Here is a 12,638-nt window from a genome sequence, read left to right on the forward strand (position 1 = left end):
GAACAACTACAAGTATCCCTCCAGAAGGAAGGCATCAGTCATAAAACAAGCAGCCCATCCAAACTAAAATAGTGTGGTGGTAAGCACAGTTTTATTTGAAACATTGGGCTCAATTTTCCCCAGTGATTTGTGCCGTTTCTTTGGCCCGCACCACTTTCTTTGGCCTAAATTTAAATATCCAAGTTTCCCCAAGCTTTGTGCACCAGCGTAGTTAGTTAGTTACAATTTTTTTAGGTTCATTTTTTTTTGCGTTATAGGGGGCGTAACCTGATGTCTGCACCAGTTTTTCACAATTATGCACATTTAGCCAACTTAAATTTCTCCTAGGATGGCGTATGCGGCCACTCCCGAAAAACCTTCTGAGCACTTAAGGAAAACCAGCTCACATTACAGAATTGGTGCGAAAAGATGCCATTGTTTTTATGTAAAGTTTTGGAGAGAGTCAGGAACACATAAATCAAGCTTAAATTTTTAAAACTTAAAACTCATGAAATGGAAATTTAATGGAATTCTTTAAGTTTTGATTTTTTTTAAACTGAGATGCCACCACCAAACGTCTCCAAGCCGAGGGTCGGAGCGCCGGCTAGCAGAATCGGCCCCTCATCTGAACACAGGGGCTCAGGGCTCGGCTTGAAAATAAGCCTGGGGGGGGGAGGCATGGCTGTGGAAGGCAAACGGAAGTCTGCGCTTGACCTCTGCACGCTCTCGGCATTGAGATTCGAAGAGCTCAACGCCCTCCTGCATGCACTTTCTCCACCGAGGGCAGTTTTTGGCCAGGGACTCCCAGGTGTCAGTGGCGATGTCGCACTTTATCAGGGAGGCTTTGAGGGTGTTCTTGTAACATTTCCGCTGCCCAGCTTTGGCTCATTTGCCGTGAAGGAGCTCCGCATAGAGCAATTGCTTAGGAAGTCTCGTGTCTGGCATGCAAACTATATGACCTGCCCAGCGAAGCTGATCAAGTGTGGTCAGTGCTTCAATGCTGGGGATGTTAGCCTGGACGAGGACACGGATGGTGGTGCGCCTATCGCCTCCAGTGTGCCAGTGCAGCTTTCGGCCACCTGAGGAAAACAGTATTCGAAGACCAGGCCCTCAAATCTACCACCAGGGTCTACAGGGCTGCAGTAATACCCGCCCTCCTGTATGGATCAGAGGCATGGACGATGTACAGAAGACACCTCAGGTCGCTAGAGATATATCACCAACGATGTCTCCGCAAGATCCTGCAGTTGATGCAAGATACCCTGGGAGCACCCATGATGCGTTCATCCTATGTGAGAGCGTTATATCTGCCATGTTTCAGCAGCAGCCAGAAGGGCAGAGCTGGCTACTGGGAGACAAAGGGTACGGCCTCGCCACCTGGCTCATGACGCCCCTACGCGTATCCCGGATGGAAGCTGACCGGGAATACAACATGTCACACATTGCGACGCGCAGCATAATAGAGAGGACCATTGGCATCTTGAAGCAACATTTCTGATGCCTAGACCATCCCGGAGCTACTTGTAATACTCCCCTGAGATTGTCAGTCAGTTCACTGTTGTGAACTGCATGCTGCATAACTTAGCCATCATGAGGCAACAACAGCTGGTAGTAGAAGACCCACCTGAGGTGAGAGTGGCTGATGATGAGGCAGATGCAGATAACGAGGAGGAGGAGGACGAGGAAGTCATGCAACTACCTGAACACGGAGCACGACAGCAGAGGAGGGCAGGCCGTCATGCCCATTTAACAATTGCTCAAGCCTTGCGCCAGCAGCGCATCTGTGAACGCTTTGCTGCCTGAAGGCTCTTTTCAAAATGGACCATGTTTACTGTTTGAACTAGTTCCGTAATGTTGTATTGTGTTAATGGAGCAAATGATGGAAATGATTGTTGTTTACTTCAAAAAGTTGTGTTAATTATGGAACAAATAAAGTAAATGATTCAGTTATGATTTAAAATATATTTTATTCAAAAGTTTAACAAACATTTGTTTGTACTTAGCTTAACTTTAATAAAAATATTCTTGTATCAAACTTTAAAGTTTTCAGTTAAGATCACTTAAAAACTTTAAGATCACTGCGCTTGGTCTTGTTGACTCCACCCCTGCCCGCAGGCGATGGCGCAGTGTTTCTCGGGTTGGTACCAAGCTTATTCTTTTGAATATCTTGGGTAATACGCACTTCTTGATGGGGAGTGGAAGGGTGGCAGGGGTGGCAGCTGGTAATGTAGAAGGCCCGGCTTGGGCCTCTTCAGAGGCTGGTCTGGGGATTGGAGTGGGAGTGGCAGTTGATTCTGTCAATGGGCGTAGTGTCTGGGTGTGTTCCCTTATTGCAGCAGCTGACCCCGACATTCCCTCCCTCGTGCTCTGACAGTGTCTCAGCTACCTGTGACATGCCCTCCCTCATGCTGAGCAACAGTGTGTCAACTACCTGCAACAATCCCTCCCTCATGTTCACTGACAACGCATCAGCTACCTGCGACATTCCCTCGCTTATGTGCCGACATTATAAACCGACTTATAAACCGACATTGTTTCTGCTGCCTGAGACATTCCCTCCCTCTTGTTCCCAGACAGTGTTCTCATTTCTCATGAGAGTGTTGTTACTTCTCCCGACAGTCCTGATATCTCATCATCCACCCCACTGATGGTGTCCAGGAGTGATCGTGTAAGGTCAATGCTCTCCCCACTCATTGCCATCATCTGAACCACATCTGTTAGATCCTGCACCTCAGGAGAGCGCTGCCAAGCTCTCCTTTCATTCCTCACCCTGGGTGTGGCTCGTTGCATCCCACTGGGACCCGCAGCCTCGGACGGTGGGGCCTTGGGTGTGCCTCGCTGCACCCCACTGGGACCAGCAGCCTCGGACGGTGGGGCCCTGGGTGTGCCTCGCTGCACCCCACTGGGACCTGCAGCCTCGGACGGTGGGGCCCTGGGTGTGCCTCGCTGCACCCCACTGGGACCAGCAGCCTCAGACTGTGTGAAACCATGGAATGTCCCAACACTCGCACCACTCAGAAAAGTGGCTGACACCTCAATGGGCGACACCAGCACCTCCTCCAAAGTAAGTACAACAGTGGGGGCTTCATCCATCACCTCCCCTTTACCCCCATGCTCTTGGTCTGAAGGTGGGATTGGAAGATGTTTTCCTCTTCAGGCTCGTCCGCATCTGAATCTTCTTCTGCAGCGTCAAGGTTGGTCTCAATTTCTGCAAAATATAACAAAACAAACAAATGGTTAACAGCAGAGGAGGGGGCAGGGTGACATGAGTAGGCACATACAGCGCAGGCAGCAGGCTGATTTGAAGGACCACGATGAATGATAGCACATTGCATCAACCGAAGCCTAGCTGATAGAGACATCCCCATGAACCGAAGCATGGCTAGCCCACGCAGTACATTTAGCAAAGCCAGACGAGGAAGTTGCAGAACTTACCCTCTCCCTCAAGTGTCAGTAGGTGCAGATTTGCCGGGCCTCCTCCTGTTTGAGTTCTTTCCCTTCTGTTGTGTGCCACCTTTCTCTGCAAAGATGAAAATATAACTTTTTAGAGAGGGTGTCTTTCTGTTGGTTGGGACATATACTGATGGTCACATTTACAATTGCAATTCCAGTGAATAAATGAAAATATTACTTACACTAACTACTTGACCAAGGTCCTGCCACTTCTTTTTGCACTGGCCTCCAGACCTCGGGGTGGTCACCATTGCACAGTAATCTTCTGCAAGTTGGGTCCAACGTTTCTTCATTTCTTTTGGTGGAACTTTTATGTGACCTCTGCTGGTGTCCAGCTCGTGCCATCTGGCCTCAATTACAGTAACTAGTGCCTCCACTTCATACTGTAAGAAATGTTTGGTCCTTGAACCGCATTGCATATTGTTTTGCAGCTCCGATTTTTCCACTGATAATTAAAGTTCTCACACACAACTGGCTCTTTAAAAATGGCCGAATGCAGACCGGAAGCTGTACTGGGCATGCGCGCTCATAGCAATCACATCAAAAACGTCCTTTCTTTTTTCGCGTTTGCACAGAAGGGGACGGCATCGTTTTTTTGGGTGCAGACATTAGGCTCCACCCCCCGAAGCTACAGCACAGGCTGCATGGCACCAATTTCAAAAAATAGAACGGGGAATCTTGCTACTTTTTTTTGGAGTAGTCGGGGCCAAGAAAAACGGGCGTAACTCTGGCAATATGCCAAAAAACGGCATTGGGGAAAATTGAGCCCAATTAAACAGTTGCTATCTCGCAATGTTCAGTCACAGTATCCTTCAGGTTAACTGGAGGACACCGTGTGGTCACACATTAGGGTCATCCAAGTGCATCCTAGAGATAGAAACATGGGTATGCAGTCAGGGAGACCCTCGGCAGTAATCTTTCATAATGCCAAGCTGGAAATGTAAATACAGTATTTTTCACTGCGATAAGACTACCGTCTCAGCTGAGCTTAAACAAATGGTAGAATTTTCAGCCTTTACACTGTGAGGAAAGAGGAGTATTGAGTAGTATATTAAAACAAGGAAACCTGGCCTGACTGTCAGATCTGGATGGTTGCTGTTATGTATGTAAACCTGTAAATACCTCGTTTAACCACCAGAGGGCTGATCCACTGGAGCCCCAAGGGATCCCACAATCCCTTGGGAGCACCTCTACATAAGGAGGCCTCACAGGCTGGTGAGGCACTCTGGAGACCTGTAATAAAGGACTACGGTCACACATTACTTTAAGCTCACAGTATCTGGTCAGATTCTTTATTCAAGACATAACAGTTGCAATGTTAGTTTGCTATTCTGCTGGTAATCTTTGAGAGGAGCAAATACCTTGAATTCATTGAATCTATGTTTATACCTTTGTTCAAAGCCAAAAATGTAATTGTCGAGCTCAGTAACCATGGTGCCTGCACAATTCTTTGGAGCACATCTGTGTAATACATAATAATTTTCTGTGTAGCACACTGAATTGATTGTGACAAAAACAACATTGAGATATTTGCTATTTCAAACACATAGGGCTGAATTTCCAAGGTGATAGCAGGCAAGATTGTTGGCGGGTCGGGTAGGAAAATTGTTATTTTTGAAAGTGGGTTGGGAATCTGGTGTCATCTCGCTCCCTTTCCCACAGGTGCGTCTGTCGTGGAGCAATCCCGACCTGCAGTGGTGAGGGACCCAATTGAGATAAGTATCAGGGAGTTTACAGGCACTTAAGAGCTTTATTACACTTACTTTTTAAATTTCCCTGCATGGCCACGGGATTCACGCAGCTCGGGAAGCATGTCTGTCAATCCGAGGTGTGAGTTCCTTGGCCATTGCTCCAGCTGATTGCTTGACAGCATGAAAAACAAACCAAAATAAAAACATGTTGATTCCATCAGCTAACAATTGATGGAGATTCTATTCTACTTGAAAAGTTACTGGTAAATGTTCATTCAAAAATTCCTGAAGTGATGTGAGTGCTGAAGGCTCCCCTCCTACCCTGGAAAGAAAAAAAGACAGATTTGCATTAATATAGCATCTTTCATGAACACCGAATGTCCCAAAGGGCTTTTCAGCCAATGAAGTACTTTTGAAATGTAGTCACTGTTGTAATGTAGGAAACGCGGCAGACAATCTGCACACAGCAAGCTCCCACAAACAGCAATGTGATAATGACCAGATCATCTGTTTCAGTGGTGTTGATTGAGGGATAAATATTGGCCAGGATGCCAGGGATAATGCTCCTGCTCTTTTTCAAAGTAGTGCCATGGGATCTTTTACATCTACCTGAGAGAGCAGATGGTCCTCAGGTTTAACGTCTCACCCGAAAAACAGCACCTACGACAGTGCAGCATTCCCTCGGCACTGTATTGGAATCTCAGCCTAGATTTTTGTGCTCAAGTCTCTGAAGTGGGACTTGAAACCACAACCTTTTGACTCAGAGGCGAGTGTGCTCCCCACTGAGCCACAGCTATCACTTGTAAGGGAAATATTATTTTCATTGGCCTTCCAACTCAACATTAATTGCAGTGAATTGATCTGCACTGCAAAAAATGGCATATACCATTTGAATAAGGTTTTCTGTTGTTTCTGGTTAGGTTTTTCTCACAGTATACTGTGATTGTCTAGTTACAGATTAAATCAAGTTATCAACAGTAACAATTTCATTCTCATCACTCATTCCACTGGTTCAATTTGCTTTCAGTCCCCGAATATAACTTATGTAATTTTTCAATCTGAGGTTTTGGGGAGGTTCTCTCACTTGTCTATTGTTAATTTCAACAGAAGAACTGCAGAAATTCCAGAAACACATAAACACCACTTACACTGTTTGTCAGGGATTCTGCAGCCCTTCCGCTGAACTTGCATAAAATTGTAAATCGACTCCTTTACAATTACATTTAAAATCTGCTTAATTGTTTATATTACCTATATACACACATCTTTTATTTTTACCAGTTACTGATACAAAAGTCTATAGATTTGTAACTAAAGCACCAATAACTTCCCAATTAATGTACTTTTAAAATGATGTTCTTGATCGTATTTGTAGATGGCATCATATTACTTCATGCTATTATTTAAATATTTCTTTGTCACTCATATATAACTTTTATTATATTATTATAGAATAAAAATTCAACTCCCACTTTTTAGATTAAACGTCAAACGGAATGTGGCCAGGGTCCCTCTAAGGATCCCAGCTGAAAACACGTCATGAATGATGTCACCAGACACCCTCCATCTCATTGGGCCAGGTAACTCGCTGGGCAGGCTTAATAGGCCCCATTAAGATAAGTTCATTTTTAACAGTGGGATGGAGCCAGCAGCAGGGTCGCGACCCGCCATGGACACCGGCCGCAGCGGACCTGCCCAGATACGCAAAATTCCAGCCACAATGTTTGTATCAACTTTGGAATGGTCAGAAAGAATTGGGCATCTTAACTGGGTAAGGATAACTAACTTATTGGTAATGCAGCACCTAGGGCTACCAAAATGTAATGAAACGGCAGTGAAGGACATAGGTTTGATCCAATGTTGACTCTTTCATCATTAAAAGTCAACCTTGTGCCCTCTTGTTAAAAGGGCACAACCAATACAACCTGTAAATTAATGAAAAAGTTCAAATGAATCATAACAAATCAAACCAATGTTTTATTTCCGGGGGTGATGATGCACTCCAGTCCCTCCATTGCCCACTGGTTGCAGAAGGCCTCGAGTATCCCGGCGGACATCACGTGCTCCATCTCCAGGGACACCCGGGCTCGAACGTATCCATGGAAGAGAGGCAGGCAGTCGGGCCAAACAACCCCCTCAACCGCCCGCTGCCTGGACCTACTAATGGCCACCTTGGCCAGGCCCAGGAGCAGTCCTACGAGGAGGTCTTCTGGCCTACCCACTCCCGTGCCCCCCCCCTCCCCGCACAGGTTCCCAAAGATCAGGAGCGTGGGACTGAAGTGCAACCAAAAATCAAGGAGTGGAAGAGGGGCTGAAACCTCTTCCGCACTTTGTATTTGTGAAACTGCAGAGCCATTGCTGAGGTCCCAATCTCAGCTGAAACATTTGGGCTCCAACAACAACTTGCATTTATATAGTGCCTTTAATGTAATAAAATATTATTATCCAAGAGGAAACTTAGTGCTACCTCATGAGGAGAGCTAGGGTGAAATCAGAGGAAGACTTATCGTCAGGCTGTTCTTGTGTATTTGCTGACAGCTGGTTCATTTGGTGGGACAGATCATCTGGTTGTTCTCAGATAAACAGAATATTGCCGTGACACTTTGACCTCCTGTTTCAAAACAATTTGTAACATAAACTCAGATTCTTTAGAAAAGTATATTTTTGCTTCTCTTTGTCAATATTGGAAAAATCCGTCTTCAACTGATCCATACTTTTCTCACCCAGAACGTTCCTTATCCTTTAAGTTAAATGCTGAAGATTTAAAATCACCGGCCATTTGTTCTCACATCAGATTATTTCAATCTGCAGAAAAATTGATGAGGAGCTCTTTGTGTCGATTTCCCAGCCTGGACTTGTGACATTCACCCAATACCACACTGAACAAAGGTCATGTTGTTCATTTATATTAGCGAGGGAACAATCATGCTCCAGTTGCATTTCTTAATAGCTTCCATCAACTGTAATGGACGAGCTTATAGAAAACTGCAGCTCAGACACGCTTGGGTCGCACCACAATGAAAATATATATGCCACCCAAGTGAGTTAGAGGAATGTGTAAAATGCTAATTGAGGATGCAGAATAAAATACAAATTCATGTGTATTTTACAAATAACGTTGATCTAGTAACACAAGAAATTAAGAATATAATAAAAATGCATGCTTATCATAAATATTGTACAATAACTGAACAATGACTTAGAGACTATGATTTGATTTCTTGAACTCTTCATCAGTGGGGGCAATGTGTCTAGATCAACTTTCTTAGTCCCTTTCATAACTTGAAAAAGCTTAGGGCTGAAGTCACATAGTCCTGGGGGACAAATTATCAGCATTGTATGGCTGGACAAGGGCACATATTGGGGCTGACTACGGTACACTGCATCTCTGCCCCTCTCTGTGTGGGTTTAAAGACTGTGTCACAAGTGGGAATAGCCATTTTATGTTCATGCCCTGACCCTGGGACTTGAGACAGGGCCAGATGTGCTTCCAGGAGGTGTACAGGAGTCCTGACACATGCCAGCTCCACTCTCAAAATTCCTGCCCAGGAATTTTTTGACTCTTTTTAAAAATCATCTCAAAGCCTTTTGTTTTCTAATGAGAACGAGCTTAACTTTCCCTCATTTTAGATTCTTGAAATCCTTAACTGATTTTTGAGATAGAAACATAGGAACATAGAAAAAAGTAGACCATTCAGCCCCTCAAGCTTGTTTCGCCATTCGATTAGATTATAGCTGATCTGTACCTCAACCCCATTTACTCATCTTTGCTCCATGTCCCTTGATTGATACCCTCACCTAACAAGAGAGCTGATATCATCTTTGTTACCATACACTGTACCCTGTTGAGGGCAATAATAATATTCCTATGATGTGGTGAACAGTACTAAACACATTCTATTTCTCAGCTAATAAAAAGAAAGACTTACATGTATATAATGCCAGACGACTCAAAACACTTTATAACCTATTAAGTACGTTTTTTTTTAAGTGTAGTCACTGTTGTAATGTTGGAAAAGCGGCAGCCAATTTGCGCTCAGCAAGCTCCCACAAACAGCAATGTGAGCAATGTGATAATGACCAGATAATCTGTTTCAGTGATGTTGTTTGAGGGATAAATATTGGCCAGGACACCAGGGATAACTCCCTTGCTCTTCTTTGAAATAGTGCCATGGGATCTTTTACGTCCACCTGAGAGAGCAGACCTGAGAGGGCCTTGGTTTAACGTCTCATCTGAAAGACAGCACCTCTGACAGTACAGCACTCCCTCAGCACTGTACTGGAGTGTCAGCCTAGATTTTATGTGCTCAGATTCGCTGGAGTGGAACTCAAACCCACAACCTTCTGACTCAGAGATGAGTGTGCTGCCCACTGAGCCACAGCTGATACTGATGAAACCCGATACTTAGTTTGCCGAACGGTTTCTCACAATAACTGTAGGAAACACGGACAGAGATTTATGCCAAAGATTTTATTGTAATGCCTGTTGACTTGGAATTACAAAACACTAATTAAAAAGATCCACAATTTAGCCATTAGTGAGAATGATGTACATTAGTTGAAGAGCCATTTAACTGAGTTCACTCAGATATATCACAGATAGGGTCAAACACAATTTAATTTGTTAATAAAAGCTAATTTATTTCACTAATTCTATTAGGTGAAGGCAATGCGAGAGCATCAAAGCCTCAGCTGGTCTCAATTTAACAATGTTCGGTTCACAAATCCAGTATCACAGCCATAAGCATTTTAGTAAGCTTGGAAAATGTACCCATTTTCCAGATCATGTAACAGTGTAACAGGTAGCAATCATTCGCTTCTTGTTTAAGTCCAAAGCTTAATGGAATTTAGAATAAAGGTATAACCTTTTTGATCAAGTGTCTCTTTAACTTGGTTCATGTCCGGATTATGTCTTTGTGGGTCGCCTATAATCGTCTTCTTTCCTGGGTCATCAGCCATATTTTGTCTGCTGCAAGTACTCAAACTCCTACACTATGGGGTATACATTGGTATGCGTTGCATCGCCTTTTAGGCATAAAACTGGTGCAAAGCATACCAATGTAGCAGTGGGACAGCCTGTGAGCAGGCATTGGACCTATGGCTAAATTCCTTGGGCCCATTATTTTAAGCCTCTTAATTATATTCCCTGATCATTCTGCATGGTGTTGTTAACATAGATGGACTAACTGCAATCTCCAAGGTTCTCTCCACCCGCCTGAAGCCACCTCTCTGTGAGACATGGATGACAGGAAGAACTACAGAAACTAAGTTCATTCCACTTTGACATTCTGTGAGTCTGAGCTGGACTGGAACCCAACCCTTTTAACAGTGTTCACACACAAAGTATACAAGAATACAACATGAAAAAAAATTCTGTTATGAATCCCTCCATTAGTGTTGCACTCTGACTGTGGTATATACTAGCCACAGGATACTCTGGAGCAAGTCATCCAGGTTACTTTTGATATGTCCTTACTATACAGTATAAATGCACACGAGGCCTATACTTGAGAAAAGGTCACTCTGTGATCAGTTACCTTTATTACCAAGACCTCAAGTGATGAAGGTGGGTGGAGCTTCCCCTTTTATACCAGAGAGTCCAGGTTAGGAGTGTCTTCCACAAGTTCGCCCCTTGTGGTCAATGTTCTCAAGGTGTACAACTTAGGTCAGCTTATACATGGGTTACAATAATAGTTGAATACATGACAACTTTGACAGCACCTTTCTCCCTTGCCTGCTGTTGCCTAGGCCCTAAGCTCAGGAACTCCCTGCCTAAACCTCTCCGCCTCTCGACTTCTCTTTCTTCAAGACGCTCCTTAAAATCTACCTCTTTGACCAAGCTTTTGGTCACCTGCCCTAATTTCTACTTATGCAGCTCGGTGTCAATTTTTAAAAATCTCATAATACTCCTGTAAAGCACCTTGGGATGTTTCACTACATTAAAGGCGCTATATAAATACAAGTTGTTGTTGAGACCTCTACCAATGGCATGTGAATACCATCATTTGAACGATTCCCTCCGAGTCACACACCATTTTGGCTTGGACATATGTCTCTCTTCCTTTATCATTAACTGTGTTAGGACTCTGGAATTCCCTACTTAACAGCATTATTGGAGCACCAGCACCACAGGGACTGCAGCGGTTCAAGCAGAAGGCCCACCTCTACCTTCTCAGGGCAACTAGGGATGGGTAATAAATGCAGCTCAGCTAGCGCTGCACACTCTCGGAGAACACATTTAAATTAGATGTTTTCTTCATAAAAGCCGCAGCAATGATGTACAAGCACCTCAAATAAATTATGCAAATAGTGCACAGCAGTGCTCTTCACTGTCAGTTCATCGTGACTCTCATTTATAATATTCAAATGAGAAAGCTAACATTTAATAAAAGATCCTCAGTGATCACATTCTGCAAGTGAAGCCAAATGAAAATATCCACTGGGCTTCACTGAGAATCAGTAAAATAAGCTTTCTTTAAGATTATTTTTAATTGATAACATATTTAGAATGTTGTTTACATATAGTTTATGCCAGTTGATCTCCCATGATGATGCACAAGGCGAGTCAAGATCAAGTATAGTCTTTAGGCGAAGTGGGGTTCGAGGCCAAGGATATTTGGACCATGACACGCAGACACAATTCAGGCCCCATTTTAAAGTCATAGATTGTGCCCGTATTTGCATATTTATATTTTACGTTTCTGAGATGGGACCTTGTCATCTTACAATTACACCCTCCCAGCTCTGATGGCGCTGCAGGGAGGTTGTGATCACAACATGATAAGTTTGTACAGACAAGTTTCCATTATAAATGAAGACACAGAAATTGAAACAGTTAACACGAAGTGCAAGAGTACAGCTCACAGTCCCTTAAGCCCTAAAAAAACCCCTCCCACCCTGATAACATCCCAATGCCCTTTCCCATTGAGAAGCTGCTTCCATGGGAAAATAAATGATCTGGCCAGCTCTCATGAACGGTGCATCGGTTGGCTATCAGATCTAATGCCACAGTGCACCACAGACTGTGAAATGTTGCAAACATTCCCCCTGCACTGAACTGGCAATATTCCGATGCATTGAATGTCAGTGCCTTGGATACTTCCACTTCCATTGACAGAGCAGTTGCGTTTCATGTTGATGGTTTCAGCTCGGGTTCCAGGATCCTGCATAATTCACGGGGTGTTTTCTTGGTAATTCAGAGTCTCCTCAAGTATGGCTCTTCAGAAAATTAGAAGTTAAATGTTGGGTACTCTATACACTCTGCTGGCCGGGTGACTCATCACCCTCCTCATTCTCCTCCTATGCATTTGGACCCTCTCTGCTCCCTTTGCTCCTCCTTCCTATTATCATCATCAAGGAAGACCAAGATGAATGACTAGTCATCTGTACTGGTATTCCAAAGGGAATTCCATGTAAATAGGATTTGTGGACTCTTGTTAAATGCCTCAAATCATCAATTCACAGCTGCAGGCTTGCGGAAGAGATACCCTTAAGACCAAAGACAGAGACTGACAG

The 12,638-nt window shown here is 44.0% G+C and overlaps 1 long non-coding RNA gene across 1 annotated transcript in view; it reads right to left on the reverse strand.

The window, feature by feature from the left end:
• Positions 1-4,695: 4,695 nt before the first annotated feature.
• The window catches only part of LOC139251602 (uncharacterized), an 87,196-nt gene continuing 79,253 nt past the window's right edge, over positions 4,696-12,638 (reverse strand). Inside the window, exon 6 of the long non-coding RNA XR_011591392.1 lies at positions 4,696-5,445. This is a non-coding gene — a long non-coding RNA (uncharacterized lncRNA). The remainder of the gene's footprint in view (positions 5,446-12,638) is intronic.

The sequence above is a fragment of the Pristiophorus japonicus genome, chromosome 1, assembly GCF_044704955.1.
Source record: "Pristiophorus japonicus isolate sPriJap1 chromosome 1, sPriJap1.hap1, whole genome shotgun sequence".
Classification (NCBI taxonomy): domain Eukaryota; kingdom Metazoa; phylum Chordata; class Chondrichthyes; family Pristiophoridae; genus Pristiophorus; species Pristiophorus japonicus.